We start from the raw sequence: 12,662 nt of genomic DNA, 5'->3' as shown, positions 1-12,662 counted from the left end.
TCGCCATCTTGAAAACATTTCGCCATAGGATTGCATTGCGGCAAATAATCGTGCATAACTACGTTGTTTTTGAAGCTATCATTCTGAAAATTCTTGTGCACAGAGAGTCGTGGATGGGGGTCATTTTGAGACCACTCTCACCTCTCTGCATCGTACGGGTCACGGGCTATATTTTTGTGAAAATCGGGTCAACCGCGCGGCTCAAACTGCGTTTTCGGCTTTTCGCCCATAGGATTGCATTGAGGGAAAGAATCGGGGATAACTGGGGGGGGGGGTTAAGCTATCATTCTGAAAATTCTTGTGCACAGAGAGTCGTGGATGGGGGTCATTTTGAGACCACTCTCAACTTTCTGCATCGTACGGGTCGCGGGCTATATTTTTGTGAAAATCGGGTCAACCGCGCGGCTCAAACTGCGTTTTCGGCTTTTCGCCCATAGGATTGCATTGAGGGAAAGAATCGGGGATAACTGGGGGGGGTTTAAGCTATCATTCTGAAAATTCTTGTGCACAGAGAGTCGTGGATGGGGGTCATTTTGAGACCACTCTCAACTTTCTGCATCGTACGGGTCGCGGGCTATATTTTTGTGAAAATCGGGTCAACCGCGCGGCTCAAACTGCGTTTTCGGCTTTTCGCCCATAGGATTGCATTGAGGGAAAGAATCGGGGATAACTGGGGGGGGGTTTAAGCTATCATTCTGAAAATTCTTGTGCACAGAGAGTCGTGGATGGGGGTCATTTTGAGACCACTCTCAACTTTCTGCATCGTACGGGTCGCGGGCTTTATTTTTGTGAAAATCGGGTCAACCGCGCGGCTCAAACTGCGTTTTCGGCTTTTCGCCCATAGGATTGCATTGAGGGAAAGAATCGGGGATAACTGGGGGGGTTTAAGCTATCATTCTGAAAATTCTTGTGCACAGAGAGTCGTGGATGGGGGTCATTTTGAGACCACTCTCAACTTTCTGCATCGTACGGGTCGCGGGCTAGAATTTTTTAAAAAATCGGCGGGAAAAATACCTTTTTCAAAGGGCTGAGGGGCAGAGTCAGCTCCCGGTCATGATGATCCCAAAGTTGGAGGAGGGCATAGGCAAAACAGGTAACTTGGGATTCTGGGAAACTTCTCTTTCTTCATCTGAACGGGCTTTTCCCCGTGTTTTTTAACACACCTCGCAGGGATGTTGTGTGTGGGGTGCCCGATTTTCAAAAATTCGCCAAAAATCAGGGGATGATGGGATTGCTTTGAAACTTGGCTTGCGTGTGTATATCCCCATGAGGTGTCATGGTGCCAAACATGAGGTTTCTAACTTGAACAGAAAAAAAGTTGTATAATTTTTTAGCTTTCAATGCAAGCCTATGGGGGGGGGAAACGGAGCTCCGGATCCGGATCCGGAGCTCCGGGCGGAGCGGAGCGGAAGTGGGCGGAGCGGGGGCGGGGCGGGGCGGAGCGGCCCGATCCGAAAAATGGCGGATCTGCAAGTGAAGCGGAGCGGGGGGTCCGTGCACACCCCTAGTTTCTAAGCATTTGCTACGGCAAATCTTGCCTCACCTTGCTGAACCTCTTGCTTATCTCAACCACACCTCTGCCCCCTTTGCTACCTGGTACGTGCCTGAACCTTGCTTTGCCTTTGACCATTGACTTTTGCCTCAGGCCCTTGTTTGGACTCTGTTCTTCCTGGACTCTGCCTCTTGCCTTGATCCGTCTGGACCTTGCCTGCTGGTTGACTGGACTTCTCTTCTGCCTCTGGCCCCTGCTTGAATTCTGAACCTGTGTCTGACCTTGTGCCTGTTTCCTGGATCTGCCTCTGGCTCTCTGTTGGACTCTGCCACCTGAGACCTGTGCCTCACTCCCAGCTTGCTCCACCAGGATTCCAATCGCCCAAGCTGGTTCCGTCTTCATCCAACCTGGCCATGGTGTTCCTGCCAAAGGACCTTGCTGCTTATGCCCTGGGTTGTGACAGTTGTGTCTGGTCTGGAAGGTGTGAACTGGGTAAAATCCTGATAAAAATCAACTGAAATGAATTTCTTGTACATCCCCCAGGTTCTGTGAGCATTTCAGAGAACTCGGAGATGGCGTTCAAGCCAGGCAAAAGAAATAGACCCCTGCCCCCAGGTTATGTGGGGCATGGAGAGAACTTCAGTGCTCTCATCATGACCAGGACCCCAAACAGCATGTACACTACTGTTTTAAAGTGTTTTATAACAGTTTTGACAACTGTATAGGGAGTGTGTCCTGGGCCCCAACAGTTGTCAAAACTGTTATAAAGCACTTTAAAGCAGCAGTGTAGATCCTGCCCAGGACTCAATCACAAAGAGGGAGGAACCAGCACCAGTGATGGAGGTACAGAACTGAGGCAGTGATATCAAATCTGAACCTGGCATTCAGAAGCCCGTAGAACCTTAAATCCCTAAACAGCGACCCATAGTCTGACACAGCAGCACCTGAGTCAGACTCCCCCAAGAAACTAGGATCTTCTCCATCAGCAACTCCATACTCTCCAATTCATGCTCATTACTGCAGGCAGTACACCACACAGGAGCAAAGACAGAGGTGACAGAGCATGCACCACCAGGTCCATGGGTTGCCCCTTTCAGGTTCTCCACTCCACAGTAAAGGGAATGAAGTTGGGAGGGATATATTCAAGGTCAAGAGGTCTATATAAGGACACCATTAGAGTTGAGACTCATTTGGCATTAGAGGTGAGCCAACAAACGTGAGAAAATAAATGAATGATTCAATGCAAATAGAACTATAATGACTCCTGTTCGAAGAAGCATCCAAGATGAAACCTTATATCAGCGTCCCCTAACTTGGTACCTCCAGATGTTCTGAACTTCAGCTCCCAGCATTCCTGAGCACCACCCATGCTGGCCAGGCCTGCTGGGAGTTGTAGCCCAAAACATCTGGAGGACATCAGGTTGGGAAACGCTGCCATTTATATTAATTGAGCAATTTGTATATGAAGTCAGGTGCTACCAATAAATCACTAGATAGGAGAATATTTAACAGGTACCATGTTTAAGGCTAATTGAATGGGATCTTTTTTTCTAAAAACAAACAAAAACAACAAGCCCTCTTATTGTCTTAAAATTCTTAAGCTAAATTGATAGGTAATTGTATTACCTGAAAACAAATAGCAAAATGAAAGAGAAGAAAGAGTTCACAGCAGAGGGAGGAAATCCATTTCCTTGTTATTTATTAATTACATGTTTAGACTGCCCAATAATAAAATGTTCTCTGTATGCAGCATTGCAAAGATTTGCTGGCATGATCAAAGGTTAGGCTGCAGGTGAGTCTCTTTGGAGCACTTTTGAAGCCTTTTGGGGGGAAAAGGCATTGCCTATCCAACAAAAAACACTTTAGATTTTACTAATGTAATATTGTTTTGGGATAGCTTCAATACTGAAATCCTTTAAACAGGAATAGTAATGCCCGAGATGAACAAATTGCCCAGAAGGTAAATAATATAATATGGATATAAATTATGAAATCTTAGATGGGAATTTCTATTGATTGGTTTCCTTTATAGTGTAGTGCTGCTGAGATGTTCTCCTTCTTTAATCACTAAAACATCCAGAAAATTCATTGTCTTCATCGTACCCTGTTTTAAATAGAATCTCCACATTCTTTGAGTTGACCCATTTTAAAAAAGAAAACCCACTTATCATTCTCCTGCCATATGGTGAGCATACATCATCAATGTGTTGCAACACCCTTACACCTGAAGTGATTGCACAAATGGATTGCTTGGATCAAAAATATACAAGATTTTACATTTCTCTATATACAAATTGTCAGGAGAGGCGTCCTGTCATCCAATGCCCCCTAAAAAGAAACCCAGTGTACCAGTGTGCGTGTTTCTTTGCTGCAGTTTGCAGCTACTATGATCTCTCTCATCCATCCTCTACATTATTTCAGCATAGCCTCTTAACAGTAGGTATGTTCACCGTTGTCCTAATATATGCATTTTATGCATTTTTTCAAATTATACACATTTTTGTATCCAGTTTTCCAAATATACACATTTTCCCAAAACAATTTCTGCTAATATGATGCATTTTTCTGAACTCTTCCACTTAATATATGTTTTGTGTGTACGCTTTATCCTAATGTGCACATTTCCCCCATTATTTGCATTTTCTGTGTGCATTTTTTCTTTCTTGCCAATGGCATCACAGAATTCTGAAAAGTTTAATTTTATCTGCATTTCCGTTCATGTGCAGGCTGGGAAGTGGGAATGTGCTACATTAAAATGTGTATCTAATGAATCTTTCGTCCAAAATGCCTCAGTTTCACACCCTGTGAATGAGGCTGCAAAGTTATGGTGGCTGTTTTGACACACACTGCTTTTAAGTTGCTTCTCACTTTGCTGGACTTCTGAAAGGGATGCAAATAGATACCCACGGTTATACCGTGGTAGCCAAAAGACATTCGATGTCCTACTCATTTTCCTTCACTCTGTCCGTGTGAATGAATAGGATTCTTGGATGGTGCTGTCTATTGTCTTAGAGTTTGCTTTTATAATGTATATCAACAACAAAAATGCATTCACATTTTAATTTAAGATCATTCCCATATTCCTCCAAATGCTGCAAAAATTTAATCACATCTTTGAAGGGAGTCATCCATTTCTAAACAAATGGTCACTCTATGTTAGGCCAATGAGGTTTTAAAGCTGTCTTTAAACACACACACACACACACCAGTCACTGTTAGCCCACTGTGGCAAGAGGTGTTAGATGCACCAGCACTGTAGTGTGATATAAGGACATTCATTTTTGAACACACTTTTACCATTTAGGCTTTCTGTATTCTCACCCAAAGTCATCCTGGATGCTCTGAACACGGTTCCTGGCAGGAACAGAGCTTCATTGAGTTTGCCTTGTCTGCTCTTATACCCAAGATAGGTGAGAAGCCTTTATAGCTAGATACATAAAACACAGAAAGGCACACAGGTGTGCCATTCGAGATGTCTGAGAAATTTCCGAGAAGCTGCTCAATTATGCAGAAGGCACTTTACAAATGCAAAACTCCATTTTGGAAGTGGGAACACCTGTTCGCCTGCTAGTTACCCAAGTTATTTCATTAAGCTAGTCAGAGGAAGACATTTTGTTACCAAGGTCCTTGACATTTCTTCACCTTCTTTTCTTCGCCCATTTAGGTTTTTTTTTTAGTAGGGATGGAGGTCTACACAATCTACACAAAAGATCTACCCAAAAATCCACCTGCATTAGATTAGTGCTAATTAATCTAATAGCAACCCAAATGAATACTCAAACTGGAAAGCTATGTTCCTTCAGTTTTCATGTTTCTCCAATTTTTAAAATGCAGTTCTCCCATCAAAAGGTGCATGCAGAACAGTCCATGCAAAAATGCATACATTAGGTAAAATTGCATACAAGTGGTATATATTAGGGAAAGGTGTTTGCAAAAATACATGTGTTAAGGATAATGAATACCAACATGCATACACACTAACACCAAGAAAATATGCAGCAACTAGGGGATAGAGAACTTGTGAGGCATCCACCCTGCTAGTTCTCCAAGCGCTGCTTGGCTGGTCTTGTTCTGGAAGGCAGCCTAGCCGAGCACTCGGCAAAGTGCACTTTCCAGGGCCTCTGGAAAGTGCGCAATTCCCCTGGCATGCCATTAGCATGTCCTGGGGAAGTGCACACTTTCCGGAGGCCCTGGAAAGGGCTTTGCCTCCCCCTGCACTAATCATGGCCTTAAAGGCCCTCTTTAGCCAAGGTTTTAAGTAGGGTGACCATATGAAAAGGAGGACAGTGTGGCTCCTGTATCTTTAACAGTTGTATTGAAAAGGAAATTTCAGCAGGTGTCATTTGTATATATGGGGAACCTGGTGAAATTTCCTCATCACAACAGTTAAAGCTGCAGGTGCCTTGCCCTCTTTTAAATCTGGTCACTCTAGTATAGCTCCTGCAGCTTTAACTGTTGTGATAAAGAGGGAATTCCACCAGGTTGTCCATGTATACAAATGACACCTGCTGAAATTCCCTTTTCTATGCAACTGTTAAAGATACAGGAGTCCTGTCCTCCATTTCATATGGTCACCCTATTTTAAGAGGGTCTTTAGGGCCATGATTGGCATGGGGCTGGGGAAACACGATTTCCCCAAGGCTGAGGAAAACACATATTTTCCCCCTCCATTCTAACGACATCCAATACCATTAGAGTGGAGGGGGGAAATCTGCAATCTCTCCAGTCTTGGGGAAATTGGGTTTCTCCCTCTCTGCTGATGGGAGCCATGAAGACCCTATTAATAGGGACTTTAAGTCTTCCATCAGCATCGGAGGGGGAGGGAGAGAAATGCAATTTTCCCAAGGGAATTGAGAATTTGCATATTTTCTCCCTCAGCTCGAGTGAAGGGAGAAAAAACACAATTTCCCCAGCCTTGGGGAAATTGTGTCTTTCCCCTCACTGTTTGAATGGTGCCCCCTTTGTTCTTTGGGGTAAACATCCATCAGGCGAAACCATTGGAGCATGTGAAGGCCGGCCGAAGTGGTGTCCCCTCCTTTGGGGGCCCAGGCAGCCACTGGTCAATATCAAAAGTCCATATGCACCACTCATCAATTACTTCACTTTGATACATAGATCCAACCATCTAATCAGAAGGCCTGTTGGAAAAAAAGGGGATACTTTTTGATGTGGTGCTGAAAGCTGACTGGCGCTGGCAGTCTAACCTCCAGGAGTAGAGAATTCAGCCAGGGTATCACTACCAAGAAGGCCAAGAACAATTCCAGAAGCCCAGACCTCGTTGGGTGATAGTATAACCAAAGGGCATCCCAAGGGGACAACAATTCACAGGCATAGTGATACAGGCAGAGTTGCTCTTTTAAGTTTGCCAGGACCTAAGTTGTTTATGGTGAACTGCCATAGAGAGCTCCGGTTATTGGGCGGTATAGAAATGTAATAAATAAATATGGTGTTATATGTCAAAAACAGCATCTTGAAAACCATATGCTCTCTACAGATGTATGTTAGCAAAGCATCACTTCTGAAGAGCTAGCAATATTTGCTCTCAGCAAAAGCACTACAAATAAAGCCCAAATTGTAAACCTCACAGAGAGCAGCAGGTGAGAACTACACAATACGAAAGTAAAGAAATCTTTTAAGCTTTTATCAGCAGGAGACCATGCTTGTATTAACAACAGACTTGTTCAAACCAATGTGCTGTTTGAATTATATTCAAATTCCCAATGGCGATACACAGCTGCATATGGAGTGCAAATATGGAAAGATACTTTGGCTTCTCTGAATAATGGCTTCTGAATGTTGGGGGGGGGATCTATATATAAATGACCCATTTAATTTAATTTAAACAGTATGTCAATATGTTAAAAACCTGAATACATAACATGCTATGCATCTTATTATATTTGTTGAAGGTGAATAGGTGACCATCAGATGCATAACAAAATGATAGAAATAGAGGGAGGGAGAATGAAATCTCCCTTCCAGACCCTGTTCTCCTCTCTGGAGCATGGAGATTAGTGTCCATCAAATTAGGTGTTGTTCTTGCTCCCTAACACACACACAGAGCAAAGAAAATATAAGATGAAATAAAGGGTTCCATGAAAGTGATCAGGTCATAAAAACATAAGAACCATGCTGGATCAGACCAAGGGTCCATCTACTCCAGCACTCTGTTCACACAGTGGCCAAACAGCTGTTGACCAGGGACTCACAAGCAGGACATGGTGCAACAGCACCCTCCCACCCATGTTCCCCAGCATCTGGCCTATATAGGCTTCCTGCCTCTGATTCTGGAGGTAGCACATAGCCATCGGGACTGGTAGCAATTGAGAGCTTTCTCCTCCAGGAGTTAAAACCATCCAAATTGTTAGGTCATTACTACGAAGCAAGCAATGCAGGGAACAAAGATGGAAGGGTAGAATACAGTACAACAGTGATGTCAAGAGGAAGTTGAGGAAAGCAGACACTGAGGGAGAGCAGATAGCTGGAGAAAATGAGAATAGTGATAAAATATCTCATGTCTATCAATGCCTCCTTCTCAATCCCTGCCCCAAACATGGAGGTTGTCTTACATTTGTGGGAGCCAACTTTTCTGGATGAATGTGTAAGATGAAAGATGACATAGTGTCACTTTATTATGCACTACAACACACATACACCCCCCCTTCCCAATGACATGGAGTGCTTTTGCTTCACATCCGTTGAGACAATGTACTGAGCTAACCAGGAAACTTTGGGGTGCTGTTGCTTCTACTGAGGTGGGGAGGAGGCAGGGAGCAGCACAGCATGGGGAAGCCAGGCAGAAATGCAAGTCTAACTCTGTATCTGATTGATTGCATTTCTATACCGCCCAATAGCTGAAGCCCACTAAAAGGGCTCACACACTGTCTAGCTTCTTCCAAGGAATGCCATAAACTAGAATTTCTCTTGGCAAAATCATAGACTCTTCTTCTTGTTGTTGTTGTATCTAGAAAGTGAGCAGGGTGGTGATTTGTGGTATGAAGAAGTTGTACTGGTGGACGGAGGGGAGCACAGAGTCTAAGATTCCTAGATTTTGTACAATAAGGAAGGAGATGCAGAGTCAGAGAAGGTGGCCAAGTTGTCCCTTGAGGCTCAAGAGGTTTATTTTTAAAATTACTCTGTTGTGACCAGATACAAAAGAGGGTCAGGCTCCTGTAGCTTTAACAGTTGTAATGAGGAAGGGATTTCACCAGGTGAAATTGCATACAAATGACACCTGCTGAAATCCCCTTTTCTATGCAACTGTTAAAGATACAGGAGCCCTGTCCTCCTTTCCATATGGTCACCCTATTATCATTTCACTGTCACAACTCTGTGAGGTAGGTTAGTCTGAATAGGGATTTGAACTCTAGTCTCCCCTGAGAACCAGATGGCACAGTATGCTAATCACCCCATGTGTAGCTGAAGTCCAGCTTTTTATATACTCTAGAGTAAGTGCACCCAGCCCTTGTTTTGATTTGGACTGTTGTGCACTGAGATGGGAAGATTAAATCTCTCCTCACCCGAACCTTATCAAAGGTGGGTGGGGACGACAGATAGAGAGGCCATAGGATCCTGTGTACCCTGTCCTCTCCTCTCCCCTTCTCTCCTTGCACATGAGAATGTGCCTCTACGAGGTTGTCCAAGTCTGCACTTTCATTCTTGGAAAGCACATGGAAGGGATAGAGTAGGAAGACTGTACAGTGTCAGATTTCCCCTTACTGAGGTTGTGGGCATCGACAGCCTCAGGAGGTAGAATCCAAAATGACCTGTGGTACAGGATTGCTCTCTAAATGATTTTGTTTTAAAACTATTTCAATTAAGTGAATATTTGTGGGTACGTTTAAAACAAATTTACAAACTCCCATGCAAAATCTCGTGCTGTAAAAATTAATAATTCTTCGGAAACTAACCTCACTTGGGATACATCTCACTGGGATAAATCTAGAAATATTTTAAGTTGGACTTTCCGTACATTTGAAACTCAAAAGTGTTATGTGTTCAAGCTGCTATCATGGAAAAAAAACCCACCTGCCACTACTTTAGGAGAATTTATCTAACTCTGAACAAAATGGCTGCCCTTGGACTAATCTAATTACCTATCAAAACTGGCCGGCTGACTGATAATGATATGTGAATGCAACTAGCAAATCACAACTCCCTGCTGAAGCAAACTGCAGCATGGCCTCCTGAGGTGATATTAGGAATCTCAAGCATTTCAAACAAAGGAATTTCATGGAAGGAAGGCAATGAGAAAGCAATCTATTAGATTTTTGACCATAACAAGTGGCTTTAGAAATGTGTGAAAAGGCACAATAATTTTAAGCAGAATTTCCTTTATTCCTTCCCATTTCTCCTCCAGTCATAACTGTACTTGAGTTAGATAAGTCAGACAACAAATCTGACAGGAATACAATGCCTCGGTATTCCGGTGGGTGAGAAATATGAGAAAGAAATATTATATTTTGGGTTTAGAGATATTTGCTGGGATACTGTGCCAACTTTTAGAAGTATCTGGCTTGAGAAAGAAAATAAAGATTAATGTTCTATTGAATTATAGATTTAGAGAGTTACTTAGTTCAGCTTCTTGCTCCATACCAAGAATTGCCCTGCTCTGTTTGAGGAGACCTTATTCCATGCCCTAAAATCTATGGTTACCCAGCATTTAGTTTCTATGGTTTTAGGTGTCAAGTAATGATGTTCAGTCCATCAAGCAACACCAAATGTCACTAGCATCATCAAAACTGGTTGTTACATCCTTCAAAATGAAAAAAAAGAATGTATGGTTAAGAAATGGAATGTATTTTTGGCATCTACTCATTAATAGCATTACTCATCACTATTAAGGTCCCATGAGAGCTCCAAACACATGCCTCACATGAGCTAAACCTCCATATTATCAACATTATCTTCAATGTTTTGAATGGGTCTTTCCTAGGGTTAAGCTGACATTAGTTATCCCAGTGAAAAACACGCCTCCTATTTTTGTAGTTTTTCAGGGGGATGGAGCTCTACATGGGGCAAAAATGTTTACAGTGCTTCTCTTTCTCTCTCAGCTATTCTGAGTGAGGACAATGATTCTTCCTATGTCCAAAAATGGCCAGAATGGGGACAATTTACCCAGACAAGGCCTTGGTGTCCAGAAGGGGCTCCTCTGGGCTGCAGTTTCAATACCATAAGGGAGAGAAAAAAATAAAGACTCAATTGTAGTTCATGTGTCAAGATGTTTGCGCGTATTTATTTCACTCACACATAGCAATAGATAGTCCTTTACAACACAGAGAGGAAATGACAGAATGTTACTTGTACAGGAAATTCTGCTTTTGTTGAAATGTGTAGTTTGAGAGACAATTAGAAGAGAGTTTCCCTACATAATGCTCTTTCAATACAATGATAACAAATAAACAAACAAGTTAAGCTTCTGGTCTCCAGATGCATGGAAGAATTGATCCAGTTCCTAGGGATGAGGAACAATGTCCCAAAGGCATTTCTTACTTGTGAATAAATTAATCACAGAAGTAAATAGGTGGAAGAGATTTTGGAGATCATCAAGACCCATCTGCTGCTCAATGCACGTTCCATAGTGTAGAATGTAACTAGAGCATCCCTGCTAGATGATGGAACAGCTTCTACTTAAATACCTCTAGGGAAGGATAGCTAGGGATGTCTGTCGCTTGGAACTCCATCTCACTTTTGGCTCAGTGGAGTTCCAAGGGGTGCCCCTATCGACTTACATTTGCAGGCCAGGGTGTGACTCCCCCCACCCCGCCAACTCCACTGAGCCAGCTGTAATTTGTGCAAATTGCAACTGCAATGTGCATAATTTCAGCTGCAATTTGCACAAATTATGCAAATTTGTAGAAACTGCAGCTGTAATTTGCACAAATTAAAAAATGCAAACAAATGCAAAGTTGCTGGACTTGCTACAGAGTTGAGTTGGGCTCCAACGGATGAAAACAGAATCAATGGAAGCTCATTCAGTCCCCCACCGCCCCAGATTTCTCCAACTTCCCTAAAGATAGCCCACCACTCCCCAAGTAGTGTGTCCCATTGTCAAACAGCTCTTACTGTTACAAGGGGCTCATCTACACCAAGCAAGATATTCAACTATGAAAGTGGCAGGAGCCACACTACTTCTTTATTGTGATATTGAAGTGCACTGACAACTGTTGGGGCCCATTGACACATACCATATACTGCTTTCATACCACTTTCATAGTGTTATATCCTGCTTGGTGTAGATGTGCCATGGGCCCCAACAGTTGCCAATGCCCGTCAGTACCACTATAAAGCAGTAGTATAGATCCTGCGGTGTACTTCAATACTGCTATAAAGCATTAGTGTGGCTCCTGTGTTTTATATACCACTTTCATAGTGGAATATCCTGCTTGGTGTAGATGAGCCCAAGGATTCTCCTAACATTTAGCTAAAATCTCTCTCTCTTTTTTTAGAAGAACACTTGTTTTAAGTATATCCCTAAAAATGTCAAGTATGAATGTAGCAAACAGGTTTACCAGTAAGTTATCATACAGGTAGAATCAAAAAGGGACTTCTAGATCCATCCTTGTCACTGGAGGCCCAGGTGGACTCCATGGCCTAGAGTACTTGGGGTCAGCTTTGGCTGATCCACCAGCTGTGGCCTTTCCTGGATAGGGACAACCTAGCCACAGTAGTGCATTCACTGGTTACTTCCCAATTAGACTACTACAATGCACTCAACATGGGGCTGCCCTTGAAGATGACTCAGAAGCGGCAGCTAGTGCACAATGCAGCAGCTAGACTGCTCACCAGAACATCCTATAAAGACCATACAGTATAACACTAGTCTTAAAAGAATTGCATTTACTGCCTATATGCTTCTGGTGAGAATTCAAGGTATTGGCAATGACATTTAAAGCCTTTAATGGCTTGGGACCTTAATACTTGAGAGAGCGCCTCTCCCTATATATGCCTGCCAAACACTTGAGATCTGTTGCAGGAACCCTCCTCTGTGTTCCACCAACATGAGACATACATTATGGTGGGACATGGGAGAGGGCTTTCTCTGTTGTGGCACCCCGGTTGTGGAATACCCTCCCCTTGGAGGCCTGACTGACACTGGTTTCATTTCAGCTCCAAGTTAAACCATGGGTCTTTATCAAAGCCTTTGAGGGCTAAATTCTCCATGGTCAGA

The 12,662-nt window shown here is 43.2% G+C and overlaps 1 protein-coding gene across 1 annotated transcript in view; it reads right to left on the bottom strand.

The window, feature by feature from the left end:
- CNTNAP2 (contactin associated protein 2) overlaps positions 1–12,662 on the bottom strand; it is a 1,454,514-nt gene that overhangs the window by 1,079,916 nt on the left and 361,936 nt on the right. The window lies entirely within an intron of this gene.

Source organism: Elgaria multicarinata, chromosome 1, assembly GCF_023053635.1.
Source record: "Elgaria multicarinata webbii isolate HBS135686 ecotype San Diego chromosome 1, rElgMul1.1.pri, whole genome shotgun sequence".
Lineage (NCBI taxonomy): Eukaryota > Metazoa > Chordata > Lepidosauria > Squamata > Anguidae > Elgaria > Elgaria multicarinata.
The sequence above is the reverse complement of the archived record's forward strand: the minus strand, read 5'-3'. Positions and strand labels throughout refer to the sequence as shown.